Genomic DNA, 15,558 nt, shown 5'->3' on the forward strand with positions numbered 1-15,558 from the left:
TCCAAGGATAGCTCTTCTCTCATAAGGGGCTGTACCAAGAGGTCCCAGTGTTCTTTGCAGTAGATCATCTGTTGGCTCCGGGTTTCAGACTGGAGGACTGAGGCTCTGCCTGGACTCCAGTGTGCACTGAGGCGGCTCACCGAGGAGGGACAGGCTGGCCTGTCTCTGGAAGTAAGCGGTTTGTAATTTTTGAGCAGTCCAACTGAGGTCTGGTGGAGGTCACTGCTGGCTGGATTGGATCCTGAAGTGATCATGTATGTGATCATGTATGTATGGTGAGGGTATCCATGCCAAGAGAAGAATGCTGTCTCTAGCCCTGATCACAAGGCCTCGTGTCAGAGGCAGAAGGGAAGTCTTGGAGAGGAGGGACAGGTTGTGAAGTAGAGGGAAATTCTCAAATATTGTAGAGATATCTTCCAGAACAGTCTTCTAAGGCTTGGGTGGGTTTTAAAGATAATTGAGATACAGATAAATGGGAATGGTAGGTAGATAGGAGTCATGCCTGGTGAGGGAATGGAAAAAACCAAGGCTCTGAGCAGGAAAGGGACGAGATTAATACTGGGCTCCTGAAGTGGGACAGAGAAACGGACCTGCTTGGCACAGAACCTAAAGGGAGCTTTCTCTTTCTTTCCACTCTTAATGATACCGACACACTTTGAAATGTTTGCTGAGTGACCAGAAGAGGTTATAATTCGATTGGCAGGAGATCTTGTTCCTTGAGCCCCAGTTTTCCTTTAGAACTAATATTCTAGCTTTGGGATGAGCACTGAGTACCGCTGAGCCGAGTCCACGTGGGCGCTTGAGCCCAACACGAAATCAGGTCAGCTTGGGTCCGAGGTGCCGGCTCAGACCCACGGCCCCGCCCAGCCTCTCTTTGTTCCTCCTGGCCCCTCCCCCTCCTCCCAGCTTCCTCACCATTGGCTAGAGGGCGGGTTTTTGCTGCTCAGGAGGCGGAGCTATGGAGGCGGGCGGGGCCTATTGCGCCTGCGCAGAGTCCTCCGGCTTCAGCTCTCACCGGCGGTGTCTGGGCTCCGGGTCCCGACTGTGAGATCTCCGAGCTGCGCAGGGCCCCGCCCCGGGCTCCATTGTTGAGGCTGCAGGCGCTCCACGGGCTGCGCTCCTCTCGGCCGTCCAGCGCTCACGAGCCACTGAATCCTGAGGTGAGGCGGCGGCGACTTTGAACCCCGAGCAGGGCCAGGTGTCCCACGATGTTCCCGGGCAGGGTCCCAAGCTGGATGCCTTGGGCCGGGCAGGGTCCCCAGACAAGGCTGGGCAGGGTCTCCGCAGCCGGCTAGGGTCCTCGAGGCCCTTCGGGGTATTAGGCAGGGCTGACCAGGGACTCCTGACAGGGCAGAGTCTCGACAGGGCAGGGTCCCTTTATGGGGCTGGACGGGGTCTCCAAAGCTAAGTTGGGGTCCCTGGAGGTCAGAGTCCCCAGGGCCAGGTAGGGTCCCCGAGGCCCTGCAGGGTCTCCAGACAGGGCTGCGCACGGTCAACGGGCAGGGATGGTTTTCCAGGAACTACTCGAAGATCCGGTCATCGGAGACCTAAAGGGTAAACCACATATTTGGACTTGCAGGACAGTCGCTAAGGCTAAACTGGGGTTCCCGGCTCGGCGGTCGGCTGAAGCGGGTCAGAGCGTGTGCTGCCGGGTTGGTGGCCACCGCCTTCCCTTCCAGAGGGACGGGAACCCCGAGAGGACCGGCCTGGATGGACCCGAGCACTCACGAGTCCGTGCGCCCTGGCATTGTCTCGCCGCCGGGTGGCACAGAGGTCTCTGCGCCTCCAGGTCCTGGTCGCCCTACGAGTGGGCTCTTTTCCGGCCCTCCCTCTTGGATGTAGCTGGTTGATTGTCACCAAGAGGGACCTGGGGGCGGAGGGTACCCTTGTGTGAGGGCGCCTTCCTGTTTCCCTATGTGGTGTGGATGGCTCCGGAGGTAACTACGTGGACTTAAGTGTGTGTGGAGGCTTGGCGGGTGGGAAGGCTGTTTCTGTCCCTGTATTGGTACGATTTCGTATGTCAGTGAGGGTGACAGCGTGGATACGCGCGAATGGGATCCTGGTCCTGTGTCCCATGGCTTGTCGACCCAGGCTTTCCCCATTCAGTTCCGGCCCCCGCTTTGGGTGTGCATTGGGCACTGGTGTTTCGGTGAGGTGAGCGAAGCCCTGTGCGTGCTGGGCGCAGTTGGCCTAAGGTGGTGGACCGCCTGCCACCCGCGCTCTTCAGTGTTTTCGTATTGTCTTTACTCAGTGAGCTGAAGCGGGGAGCGGGCGGGGGTGGAGGGGGCCTACACGGGCTCTGGAGTAGCCTGCCTGCGAATGTGCCCCTCACCCTGCGGGTCCCTGGTGAGCGTGGGGCTGTCACTGTGCTGGGAGCTGCGATGGAGTTTCTTACTCCAGTGCTAGGCCTGGCGACCTAGAGGCCGGTGCTGATTGGAGGGAGCAGAGCCTCTCTGCCCCCAGCTTCTTGATTTCTTCCGTTGGGAAGAAAAAAAAAAAATCTGGAAAGCCAAAGAGTTGACTTTGTAACTCCCAGCCAGCGCCTGGCAAGTGGAGGAAACTCTCCCAAGAACTTGGCGGGCTGCAGAATGCGTTTGAATCAAGAAAATCCACACCCAGGGAACCAAGCCAAAGCAGTTACAGTTGGAGATCAGATTTATTATGAAGGCAGCCCTGGGGTGAGGTTCAGGGAGGGGACCTGACGCTGGTCCTCAGGCTGGGTTCTCCTCAGCTACTAACTAATGTGGAAGCCATTCATTAGACACTGCTGCTTCGAGCTTTAAAAAAACCCACTTGTCATGTATCAGGGATGATGATGATGATGATGATGATGATGTGTGTGTGTGTGTGTGTGTGTGTGTGTGTGTGTGTGTGTGTGATCAAGGCAGTGTTTTTTGTGGGGAGAGGGCAGGCTGCAGTTGGAACAAGGAGTTTCAATAAGCAACCCACAATTTGTCCTAAAAGAGAGCCTGACTCTAATAGCAGGGATAGGATACAAAACTGAACTGAGAGCCATCCTTGTCCTGTTAGAAGATCCCCGATTAGTCTCTGCCCTCTTCTGCTTCTGCGCTTGCACCAGCTCAGCTCTGGGTGCTGAGCTCTGGCAAGCCTCGGCCTCATCAACCTTTCTCTCTGAATCTTCCTGTGTTAGTCCTGTCCTTCAGGACTGTGAACTTCAGGGACATTGTGAGTTTGAGCCAAAAGTACCTATCATAGCTGGGGGAAACACACACACACACACACACACACACACACACACACACACACACCCGTCTCCCCCCAACAGACTCAGTTTGTGCCCAGAGCAGGCAGGAGGTGGGGCCAAATGAGAGGGCCTTTGTCTACACCATGAATCCAGGTATTTTCATGTTGTTTTAAAGCTACAAAGCCACGACTCTCCAAAGATATTAAAGGTTTTTTTTTTTTTTTTTTTTTTTTTTTTTTTTTACCTGTCTGACTGGGTTTGTTTTATGATGTAGAGTTCTCAAACAGAGTTCATTGAGTCTAATTTTGGCCCCAAAGTTGATTTACTGTCCTTCCCGGGTAGTTTCTCCTCTAGGTTTTAGCCTTCTCACCTTTGAAGGTCTTCAACTAGACAATTTTAAGGAACATTCTTGGCTGAACCCTTCATTCTTTTAACCAAATATAGCAGAAGGAAGTTGGCCTATGGCAAAGATATAAAGGAGATATTTGAAAAATGTAGTCTCAAGAGCAAGCTACTTCCTTGCTTTTCAGTTTCTTTTTACAAAGGTTGAGCCGAGGACTGAGAGATGGCTCACGGTCAAGGTTGCTGGCTGCTCGTGCAGAGGACCTGGGGCTTGTGTCCTACCCTGCATGGTCTAGCTCCAGGGCACCTAATGCCATCTCTGGCCTCTGTGAACACTGTGTGCACGTGGTATGACAGACATATGGAGGCAAAACACTTATAGACATTAAGTAAAATAAAATGTCAAAAGGCTGGGTAAATCATCAGTGTATGGGATAAGTGTGTATGATGGAAGCTTGCACTTTTTGGTGTTGCCTTGCACGCTTTTTGAAAAATTAAAATGAAAATTCATTTTGGGTCTTTCTAAAGATTTATACCCCCACGAGAGAGAGAGAGAGAGAGAGAGAGAGAGAGAGAGAGAGAGGGAGGTGTGGATGTGTGTGGATGCACGTGCATGCATATGTGCACATACACATGGAATGCCTTTGGAGGTCAGAAGAAGGCATCAGATCTGCTGGGTCTGGAGTTGCAGGCAGACAGGAGCCTCCTGATATGGGTGCTGAAAACCAGACTCCCTGAGCAACAAGCATCCTTGACCATAAACTGTTTCTCAGCCCTCACACCCTCTTACCCACAAAGCATAGTTGTGTTTGTTTGCATCTCCACTGTATCACATTCCTCCCTTAATGAAGCCGTTGGGTGCAGATCTGTTCTCAAGAGCATCTGTTGGTGTGTTGTCGATGGAGTCTGCCAACGGTGCAACGGTCCCAGTCTATAGCCAGGATTTTACTTGAGAGACTCTGAAACAAGTGGAATCTTGAGAGTGCCCTGAGTAGATGCCCTGGGCTCTGACTAAATGTTGAAAGGCTCATTTGATCTCAGTGTGTGTAAAAAGGGACATCGTGTGTCAAGGGGTTGGTAGAGGAGTTCAGGAGCAGAAGCCAACCCTTCCGTGCTAATCTGCGCATCTGTGGTGAGGTGGGGATTCAGTGTGCAGTGTTTCTTCTGGCCGGGTGTCTGTGTGTAGAAAGGACACAGTTCTCTTTGCTATCTAGATAAGGGCAGGGATTGAAAGTTGATGATGGCAGTTCTGTCTAAGGGTAACACTCTTTACTGTGACATATCCCCTTTTAATTCCAATTTCTTTCCTCTGTTCAGTACTCCAGGGGCTATGCTGTGTTGGGGACATTTACTTTATGAGACATCTTTAAAACTCCACTAGTTTTTCTCTGTTTTTCATTTTTCTTTTTGATATTTAGCTCGGGCTCTAGCTGGCTCAGGCTCATCTCGATGAGCATTTTTCATTCATAGCTGTCTTGATTTCTGTCTAGACAGAGTGACAGGAGTCTTTGTGGGGAGGCTGCACAGGGATAGGGGTAGATCTTGACTTCTTCGCTATTGTCCTCTTGTCTGTGTTCACTCACCACTGAACACGTCAGTTTGGTTAGGTGCCATCTGTCTGCTCCCAACTGTGTCTGGAGATTTCTGTGACTGCCACGAAGGTTTTAAGCCATGATGTCACTTCCCTTATTCCACAGCTTGATACCTCTGTTAGCCACCGTGTAGCTTCACATAACCGTGGAGGATTGCTTTTTTCAGACTGTATGTCTACAGTTATGGTGTCACTACCACCCAGGGTTTCCCAGGGCACCTTTTCCACTCTCAGGTTTCTGTGTCTGTCATTGCATTTGGGTCCAGAACCGTTCTGTGTGTTGACGGGATGTAGATGTGAGTTGGGTTAGGATTGTTTCCTATAGTTCTCCGAGAGGGGACTTGAGTTAGATTTTGGCTTTCAAAGTCAGGTTCTCTCAGCTTCAGTTCCTTGATCTGTGCAAGTGTGTTAGTTCTTAGTAATGCCATTAAAAATATTATTATTATTTGGAAGATTCAATGCAATTACAAATAGAAAGGATTTTTTGTTTAAAGGTGTAAAAGCCTATGTTGCCAAAGTTATAAAAAGATGCAGCATTAAGGGTTGATTTTTCTGCTTTTCTATACACACTCAAGAGTCTTGGATGCAGTGCCAGGAAATGTAGCATTGTTTTACATCCTGAATGATCTGTATCATTTGATAGGCATTTTGGGGAAATCATCAAGTTCGGATTCCGGTTTTATATGGTTTATATGAAAACGTGTGTGTGTGTGTCTGTCTGTCTGTCTGTCTAAGTTTCTGATGGTTTCTGTAACAGGTCAGAACCACAAACACCTTCCTTTAATGACTGATTTCTTTCCTGATCTTTTGGCTCCTAAGGGATCTGGCTGGAGATTGGGGAAGGCAAAAGTCAGGGAGGTCAGAGGTCAAGGCCAGAAAAACAGCCACTTGTTGCAACTCAGTATCCTACTAATGAGGGGCAAGTGTCAGGGTGAGCCCAGCTCTTGCAGCAGGAGGTGCTTGGGTCATTCTCTCCCCAGGCCATCTTGACAACCCTACATTGCCTGCCCCGGAGCCAATGCCAGTCTTGCCCCCCATTTTTTTTTTTTTTTTTTTTTTTTTTTTATCAATTGCTACTGAACACTTTTGTTGCTCTAATGTTACAACAGAACACAGAGGCTCACAAATTCAGCAGTGGGCCTCAAAGAATGTCTGTTGAGAAATGCAGATATTAATATACAGCATCCTCTGTGGCAACAACAGACATACAGAATTCCTGTGGTGTGGGAAAGCACAGTGCGGTGGCTCAGTGCTGTGACCAGTGACTCAATCCAGTAGCCAGAGTTTCCTAGGGGGCTTTGATGGTTGAATTTCCTGCAACACTGGCATTGCTGGACTGGTAAAGGAAAGGCAGTGCACTATGGGAAACATAGATTTTGTAGTGTTCTGGAAAAATTAGAATTCCTGAAATCTGTGGCTGTAATGAAAACTGTGATCTGTTGTTTTGGAAGGAATGTGGCCATCCCTCTCTGTGGTGTGTGTGAATATGCATGTGCACGTGTGACTGAACCCAGGATCCTGGGCTTGCAAGGCAAGTGCTTTTCTTTGCTATTAGATGAAATCCCGCCAGGTGGTGGTGGCGCACACAGCCTTTAATCTCAGCACTTGGAGGCAAAGGCAGGCAGATCTCTGTGAGCTAGAGGCCAGCTGGTCTACAAAGTGAGTTGTAGAACAGTCTGGGGAGAAACGTTGTCTTGAAAAAAAAAAAGAAGAAGAAGAAGGAAGGAAAATTCCAGTCCCCACCCTTCCTCTAACTTTAAGGGAGTTACTGACTGCCATGCTGCTGGCTACTCTTGTTAATTCACTGTATTAGTTTCTTACTACCATAAACTTAACTTTGTTAACTAACATACACACACACACCATCTCACACTGTCGCTGAGCAGAAATTGCCAAGGTAGTGTTACTCAGCTCTAGAAGAGTTGCTTCCGGGCTCAGTGTCTCATTGGCCATTGGGAGTTCCTTGTGACCATAGGACCAGGTTCCCGTTTTCCTTACCAGCTGGGAACCACCATTCACTCTGTAAGGCCCTTCTTTCCTTCCTTCCTTCCTTCCTTCCTTCCTTCCTTCCTTCCTTCCTTCCTTCCTCCCTTCCTCCCTCCCTCCATATCTCCCTCCCTTTCTTCTTTCCTTCCTTTCTTCTTACCTCCCTCCCTCCTTTCTTCCCTTCCTTCCTTTGCTACCATGTGACCTTCAGATAGAGCCTCTGTTAAATGTAAAATATCTCTTATGCATGTTGCTTTTCTACCCAGAGAAAGTTCCAAAGTTGATTTGAAGGCTGGTGTGTTCAATTGATCACCTAGATAAGAGGGGAAGATCCAGCTTGCCATGTCCTGTTGACAGTTATAGGTCCGAGGGCTCCGGCATTAGTAGTATCTATGGAGATCAGTCCTTGTGTCCACTGAAGTCACCTGGTCCTGTGACTGCAGCATCCTGTGAGGTTGCTTTGTTACTCTCCATTCATGGATATGTAAACTGAGGCACCGACAGTTTAAACAAATTGTCCGGGATACGGAGATTCCATTCTATTTGTATGTATTCCATTCTATTTGTATGTATGAGCATGTGTGTAGTGTGTGTGTGTCTGGTCAACTTTCATGAGTTCAAGAGTTGGTTTGTCCTTTCTGGACACTGAGCCTGGAAGCAGAGGATCAAACCCAAGGATGTCAGGATTTTGTGGCAGACCTTTTACCTGAGAGGCAGAGGCAGAGAGGCAGAGAGGCAGAGAGGCAGAGAGAGGCAGAGAGAGAGGCAGAGAGAGAGGCAGAGAGAGAGGCAGAGAGGCAGAGAGGCAGAGAGGCAGAGAGGCAGAGGCAGGATGTCAGTGAGTTCTAGGCCAACCTGGGCCACACTGAGAGTCTGAGGCCAGGTTGCATAGGGAGACCCTGTTTCAGAAACAAAGACATTTTGTTCTGACTTTCTGTGGAGGTTTACAGTATTGGTCAGCCTCATGCAGCTTGTTTTGGAGCACTGAAGTGCCTGCTGAGAGTAGAGTTTTGCCAAGAAATCCTTAGAGATTCTGCTGGTGGAAGAAACACCCAGGTGGGGAATTTGGGACCTTGCTTTCTCAAGGCTTAGATGGAGGACCCCTTGTTTCTGGAATGGACTCAGCTGGAATGAGTCAGCTCAGCTGAGAGTCACACTCTAAAGGGTCAGCACCCCCACTGTTTCAGGGCAGAAAGGAAGCCAGTAAATAAAGCCTGGGGTCTCATTAATTCAAGCCAGTCTCTCTGGGCAAGAAGACACTTAGGAGGCCCACCAACTGTAAGACCAAGCCTATCACATGAGCGCTTTTTATCGGTTCTCATTTAAGCACCCTGCCCACCCCCATCCCTGTGTAGTCAAAGTCAGCTTTGCTCTGAAAGGAATTTTATGAGGGACCAGAATCTGGGCTGAAGTGATAGCTCAGCAGCAGAGTGCTTGCCTAGGGTGCAGGATGGCCTGGGTTTCACCCTCACCTCTGTAAGGAAAACCAAACCAAAACAAAACCTAGAACCTTTACTTTTAAGATAGAACCGGAGCTTGGTGAACTTAGGAATGCCCTGATCTCCTGTTCCGGATGTTTTGCGTGTGTGGGTGTGTTTTTTTCTGGGAGAGGGATTTACAGCTTTCCACACATCTTCAAAGTGGCTGGGCTCCCTAAAGCTTAGGAATGCACACTCTGTTCGGTCTTCTTCTCGGTCAAGGCTCAGATTTTGTTTAAACATTAAATACCCATTTTAAACACAGTTACACAAGCGCATGGTTTTAAGAGTCAAAAGTTCTTCAAAGCTTGAAACAAAAACAGAGCAATCAACCCTACCCTTCTCCACTCCAGCTCTGACCCCTAGGGGCCGCCACTTTGAAGGTTTTAGCTGAGAACAGGGGGGGTGGGGGGTGGGGGTGGGAGAGGAGAGAGGAGAAGGAAGAGGGGAGAAAACGTGGGGGAGGGAGGTCTGAGTGAGGAGGGGGAGGAGAGAAGCAGGAAGTGGGAGCAGGATGGGAGAGGAAGAACTCCAGTGGGACTGTGGAAGGGGTGGGGTTGGGGCCACTCACTCTCCCCCAACTCCCAATGCCTACTTTTTTGCCCTCCAGCCTCCCACGAATAGTCTTGTGAGATAGTTCTACAGAATAAGAAAATACAGACTTCGTTCTAGTTTTGAGTCTTGTTTTGGAACACCTAAAGCATAGCTCTCTAAACGCTGGAGGTGATAGGAACATCTTCTCTCGCACCATTACTTCACCCGAGCGATGGGCATTGCGTAACAGCGAGATGACTGGAGGCCTCAGGCTGGGGCCCGCAGCCAGAAGCTTCAGGGGCAGGATGAGGGTGGGGAATCTCAGCTCCACCTCCAGCCCCTGGGGAGCATGGGGGCTAAAGGCTGAGCTAATCAGCAAAGACCAGTGTTGTAAGCAGTCAGCCTCCATGATGGAACCTCCACAAGAACCCTGAACAAATGGGCTTAAAGGCTCACCTGCTGTAAATGTCTGGCGATAACAGGGGGCAGCTGTGTCCAAGGCGCCCTTGAAGCACCATGGATTTCCTTTTGGGAAGAATCTTCCAACTTTTTCTCTAGATCCTTGTATGAAGTTTTTATCATGGTTTTAAATTTCAAAAACTCCTTTATAGTTTTTGAAGGGGGGAGATATGTGGTACACACACACACACACACACACACACACACACACAGAGAGAGAGAGAGAGAGAGAGAGAGAGAGAGAGAGAGAGAGATCAGCTTGCGCACACACACTCACTCACTCATGAAAACACACATCCTGGTTTCAAGGATTTTGTTAGATTTTTAAAAGCAGCTATGTTATTTTCTAATTTGCATGTAAAATGTATGTGTTTTTTAAATTTTTATGTGTTAGCCTTAGGATTGTCATCTCTTTGGTGCAGTTCCTTTTGTTACGACCTTTGTTGTTGGTCCAGAGGTTTCTGTGAAGTTTGTGACTTGGAAGGGATCTTGCTGGTGTGTATGTGGACAGTCCAGGATTCAGAGATGTCGGAAACAGAACACAGTGTTCTCTGGGGCTGAAGAGATGGCTCAGTGGTTAAGGGCTCTTGCCGAGAACCCAAGTTCAGTTCCCAGCACCTCGTGGGGGCTGGCTCACAACCACCTGTAACTCTATTTCTTGGAGACCCATTGTAGCCTCTGCCGTACATGACACACAGATGATGCACAGGTGAACAATGTAATTTTAGTACTTTTCTGTGGCTGTGATAAAACACCATGGCCAATGCAACTTAAAAGAAAGGCTTGTTTGAGCTTATGGGTCTAGAGGGATAGGAGACCATTCTAGTAGGGAAGCTGGGTAGTAAGAGGTAGGCATGGTGACTGGAGCAGGAAGCTGAGAGCTAACATCCTCGACTGCAGGTTGTCATCAGATATTAAAAGGATCAGTGTGCTGTTCGCTTACAGGTACATATCCTCCCCCCACCCCCGCACCCCATTTTAGGCGTTACTGAAAGGAGGGGACTGGACCTTGTGCACTCCCCCATGCTAAGGATGAATCCCTGACACTGGTGTGATGGATGTCACTAGCAGGTGGGGGCTCTGCTAATCAAGGGCTACATGAAGGTGGTGGGGTTTCTGATGAGGTCAGATCCCTGTCAGGAGGGGACATGAGAAAGCATTCACTGCCTCCGTCCTTGGCATGTGAGAAAGGTGGCTGTCTGCAGGGCTAAAAGAATAGCCTCTTTAGGGGTCAGGTCTTGGACATCCCAGCTTCGAGATGACGAGAAATAGATTTCTGCTGTTAAGCCTCGCAGAATGCAAGATTTTGTTATGGCAGCTGGCAGACAGATATAGACAGGGTTCTAGAATATTGATAGTGTTCTAAAAATAGATACAGTTCTACATTCCTTTGTCTATAAAGATGGTGGAGTGAAATCAGGCTGCCTGCATCTGACGGCTTCTTGTCTTTTCCCCTTGACGATCTACAGCTAAGTTATACATGGCATGATTTTCTTTGAGCTTCTAGCATCTCTTGTCTTTTTCCTTTGTTAAGGTGCAGGGTGAAGTTGCTGGCCTGCTCCAAGGCTCATAATCTGGGTGCAGACTCCAAGTTAGCATTCAGCTTTACAGTCACTATCATCAACTTTGTTATCAAGCCAGTAACTTCAGCCTCTTTCTAAAGCTCAGTCTGAGAGTGGCACTTGGTGACTTGTTCTTTTCAGTGTTCCTGTCTTGGTACATGCTGCTTCTGCTCTTTCATCCTCTGTCATGGTCAAGCCTTCGAGAGCTGTCTTTCAGCATTGCTCTCTGATGTCCAACTTGGAGCTGCCTCTGAGCGCATCCTCACGCCTTCAGCTGTGCCTGTTTCGACAACACTTACCCCAGAGCTTGACTAGTGCAGCGCTCAGGCCTGTTAGGCAGTATGATTAGATTCTGCAGTTATGATAAAGCATTGAATCTTGTGTCAACTGCCTTGATGCTAAGCATGCAGCAGCATTCTCAAGGCTGCCCCAGAACCCCAGTCACTTCCTTTTGGATGCATCCAGGAGGCTGCATTCAGCTGAGCATCATGGATGAGTGCGTTCCTTCATAGTGTGACCACAGAGTTGCACAGTCAATCTCCCTGGACCATCTCTGGAAAGCGCATCCTAGTCTTCTGGAATGGCAAACTATTCTGTCTTGTTCCTAGTTCTCATGGATTTTCATGGATATGCCCATGGACTGAATTCCTAAGGACGGAACTGTTACTCAAAGGGTGCACACATACACAATATTGATTGGCATGGCTGGATTCCCTTGATCAGGTTCTATTTTATTCTCAGAATGTGCGACTGCCTGTTGGCTGTTCCTTGACCAAGTGTTTTATTCTCTGCCATGCCATAGGCAGGTGGAAAATTAGATATTACAACAATTTCCTAGGTCTCATAGTATGTGTTAGACAGGGCTCTGCGATTGTTTTATAATTTCAGAATTTGTTTGCCTCCTGCATGTTGCTGCAAAGAGGTTGCATTGCTGTGATGGTCAGTAGCTCCTGAGCGCAGTTCCTCTCCTAGATTGTCTCATTTATTTATTTCTTTAATGATTGATTGATTGTGTGAGTGTGAGTGAGTGTGTGTGTGTGTGTGTGTATGTATGCGCGCACATGTGCACTCGAGTGTACATATGTAGAGACCAGGTCAACCCCAGGCTCTTCTCAGGAATCATCCAACTTATTTTTGGAGACAAGGTCTCTCATTGAACCTGGAGATCACCGATTCGGGCAGGCTGCCTGGCCTTTGAGCCACAGGATTCTTCTGTCTCTACCCCAAGCACTGACAGCTATAATCACCCTGCCTTGTCATTGTGCCATCACCTGGCCCTCTACATGGGTGCGGGAGATGGAACTGTGTCCGTCCTCCAACCTCCCAAGCTTGCATGGCAAGAACTTTACTGGCTGAGCTGTTTCCCAGCTCCTTTCCTGCAGTGCAATTTTTTTTTTTCTTTTCTGGAGAGGAATTTCAGATGTGGAGAATATTTTTTAAGAATTTTTTTGTACAGACCTGAAAATGCACTTCCGCTCACATGACAGTGGAGCTGAGGCGCTCGTCCGTGCAGGGGGATCGGTGCCTGAGGCTCCTCAGCCTTGAGAAGTCTTTCTGAGACAATTTGGTTTGCTGTGCCTGCACTGCTGTGCGCTGCTTGCCGGCCTGGCTTCATGTGGCAGCCCCTGTCTGAAAGGCATGACATCAGTTTTTGCCACTGAGTATTTATAGCAGCCGGAGCCTCCCCCATGGGTCACTTGTGGTTTCTTGGGGGGAAATGGTCTGCAGCTCTCCTGTCCAGACCATACTGCCCGCTCCAAGATGTTTCTGATTTTTGTACACTGTCAAAAGAGGCATCCCAGGTAGGCAAAGCCAGCTACGAGGAGGCTCTGCCATAGGATGGGTGGTTGCTGGTCCAGGGGCCCAGGAAGGCTTGTGAAGGTTGTAAAGGCTGTTGTCCCTCTGACCATCTCTTTCAATGCTTTAAAAAAGCATTGTTTTTTTTTTTTTTTTTTTTTTTTAAATTAAAAACCAAACAACTGTTCGACTGTTTTGTTTGCCAATCTTTGCTGACTATCTGGACAGGAAGTAAGGAAGCTGTTATGCGGCTCCAGTTAAGACACTGGCAGCTAGAGTCAGCCTGCCTTGTACATCTCCCTGCCAGTCCTCCTGAGGCAGGTAGCATTTATCCTAGTAACAATTGAGGCAGTGTACGCTTGTGGTTAAAGGTACTTCCCAGCAAGTGACACAGAAGGGTGAAATCCCATAGGTCCCGCTCCCAAGTGGACTCTCTTGCCTATCAGATGGAGGCCACAGTGGCTGTGAGGTCCCCAGTGTTTGGAGGCAGGCTGGAATGCACATCACTATTGATATTTGGTAATTGTGTCCTGTTCACTGCCTCCCTCTGACCTCTTCTTCTACGATGTTGATACCAAGCCACTCTATATTCAGAGACTGTGAAGCCCCTGGATTTTCAGGGTTCAGCGGTACTCTTCGTAATGCAAAGACACCACCTTCTGGCAGCCGCTCATAGTGATGACTCCTGTGGTTTAAGTGGCCAATTAAAACCTACTAAACAGACATGCTTGTTAAGAGACTACAAGGGCAGATACAGCTTGGAAGAAAAAAATTGTGAATAACATATTGAATAGAGGGTAAGTAGGTACAGTATATAATGAACTCCCAAAATTCAACAGTAAAACAAACCATTCAAGTAGAAAATATAAAAACAAACAAAACCACAAAACCCACCACCAACAAAAACAAACAAACAAACCAGGAAGAGCTGGTTGAATAACCAATAAGCACATAGAAGACACCCATCGTGGGCTGGGGCTGTGTCTCAGTGGGAGAGTCCTTGCCTAGGATGTGTGAGGCCCTGGGTTTAAAACTACAGAAAAAATAAAAAACCAACCCTACAAGAACAATAACAAAACCCCTCATGGTAAGATACCGTCAAAATGAAAAAATAGTAACAGAAAATGCTGGAGGTTGTGTTCCAGGCACTGGTGGGAGGGGAGAAGTGGGGTAGTCCTCCAAAGGCATGGTGGCATTCAGTCTCTTGGAAATCTGAACCAGGAAGCATATGAATCTACGGTTGAGCCTGAGGGCATTTATCTCAGAGAGAAGGAGTTACGGTAACTCAGAAACCCGTGCATGTATAGGCATAGTAATTTTATTCTGGAAGCATTCAGGATGACATTCAAGGGCAATGGTGAGACAGAACAGCCGTGCTCCGTGGACATGGGGGATGGGAAATGAGTTGAGTTCCCCTGTCTTTCAAATCAGAAACCTCTGTCATTTTTTAGGTGATTTAGGTGTGTGTGTGTGTGTGTGTGTGTGTGTTGTCTGAGGAGGCCAGAGCCGTCAGAGCCCCTGGAGCTGGAGTTAGATGGCTATGCATTACCTGACATGGGTTCCCTGTAAGAACAGTGTGTGCTGTTCGCCTCTGAGCCATCTCTCCAGCACCAGAAGTCACTTGGTTCTTTTGTCTTCTTTTCTGTCTGTGTTTGATTGGACTTTGTGTTATCTTTCTGTAAATACACCTCTAAGGAATGCATATGTCTGTGACAGCTGACATCACTGTCTCTCCACCTCAGCAAACACTTCCCACACTCCTCTGTTCGATGCTGGAATGATCTGCCCAAGACACAAATGAAGGAGCCTTGGAAAATGGCCTGTGCACTTTTCCAAATACAGTTGGAAATGTATAAATTACTTTCTGTTAGGAAGCTGGAAGACATGTGAGAGGTTTCTGTTTGCAGTTTCAAGGTCAGGGAGGACTCCCAGCCCCACAGGGACTGTGCGGCACATTGGAAAAAGTACTGGTTCCAGAATCAAAAGATCTTTATATTTTTCAGTAAGAGGGAGTTTATTGGAAAACTCACTGAATTTTTGTGAGATTGACTTTTTTTAAAAATTTTTATTTTATTTTTAACTCTGGGTGCATGTCCGTTTGCGTGTGCGCGTGCATTGCATGTGAGTGCAATGCTTTCAGAGGCAAGAAGAGGGTGTCAGGGCCTCCTGGAGCTAGAGTTCCAAGCAGTTGTGAGGCGTCAGATGTGTGTGCTGAGAACTGAGCTTGGGGGGGGGGGGTCTACAGAAGCAGGAAGTGCTCTTAGCTGCTGAGCCATTTCTCTCTATCCCTCCTCTTTCTTTTTTTTTTTCCTTGATGAACTGAGCAAGGGAAGCAGTGTGTCCCAAGAGGTCACAGGGAGAGCAGGTGAGATATTCTGTGGTACCGTTCAGCACCCTGAAAGACATGTCTGTGGGGAATACAGCTGTGTAAACAACTTCTCTGGAACTTGAAGAAAGCACATCTGTAATTCTGCCCGAAGACCTGAAAGGGACAGCATGCACGGTTCATGCCCGTGAGCCCCTGGTGAGGTCCAGCCTGAGAAAAGTCCGCTTAGGTCTTCATGGCAAGCTGCCCCACCAGGGGAAGGAGGCACTCGCTCCTGC

At 48.5% G+C, this 15,558-nt stretch overlaps 1 protein-coding gene across 2 annotated transcripts in view; it reads left to right on the top strand.

The window, feature by feature from the left end:
- The first annotated feature begins 938 nt into the window (after positions 1-938).
- The window catches only part of Afap1 (actin filament associated protein 1), a 109,771-nt gene continuing 95,151 nt past the window's right edge, over positions 939-15,558 (top strand). Inside the window, exon 1 of one of the 2 annotated variants that reach the window (XM_034508766.2) lies at positions 939-1,160. The gene's annotated coding sequence lies outside the window, so the exon portion shown is untranslated. The remainder of the gene's footprint in view (positions 1,161-15,558) is intronic. The other variant, XM_034508765.2, reaches the window with a different exon arrangement.

The sequence above is a fragment of the Arvicanthis niloticus genome, chromosome 7 (genome assembly GCF_011762505.2).
Source record: "Arvicanthis niloticus isolate mArvNil1 chromosome 7, mArvNil1.pat.X, whole genome shotgun sequence".
In the NCBI taxonomy this organism is placed as follows: Eukaryota; Metazoa; Chordata; class Mammalia; order Rodentia; family Muridae; genus Arvicanthis; species Arvicanthis niloticus.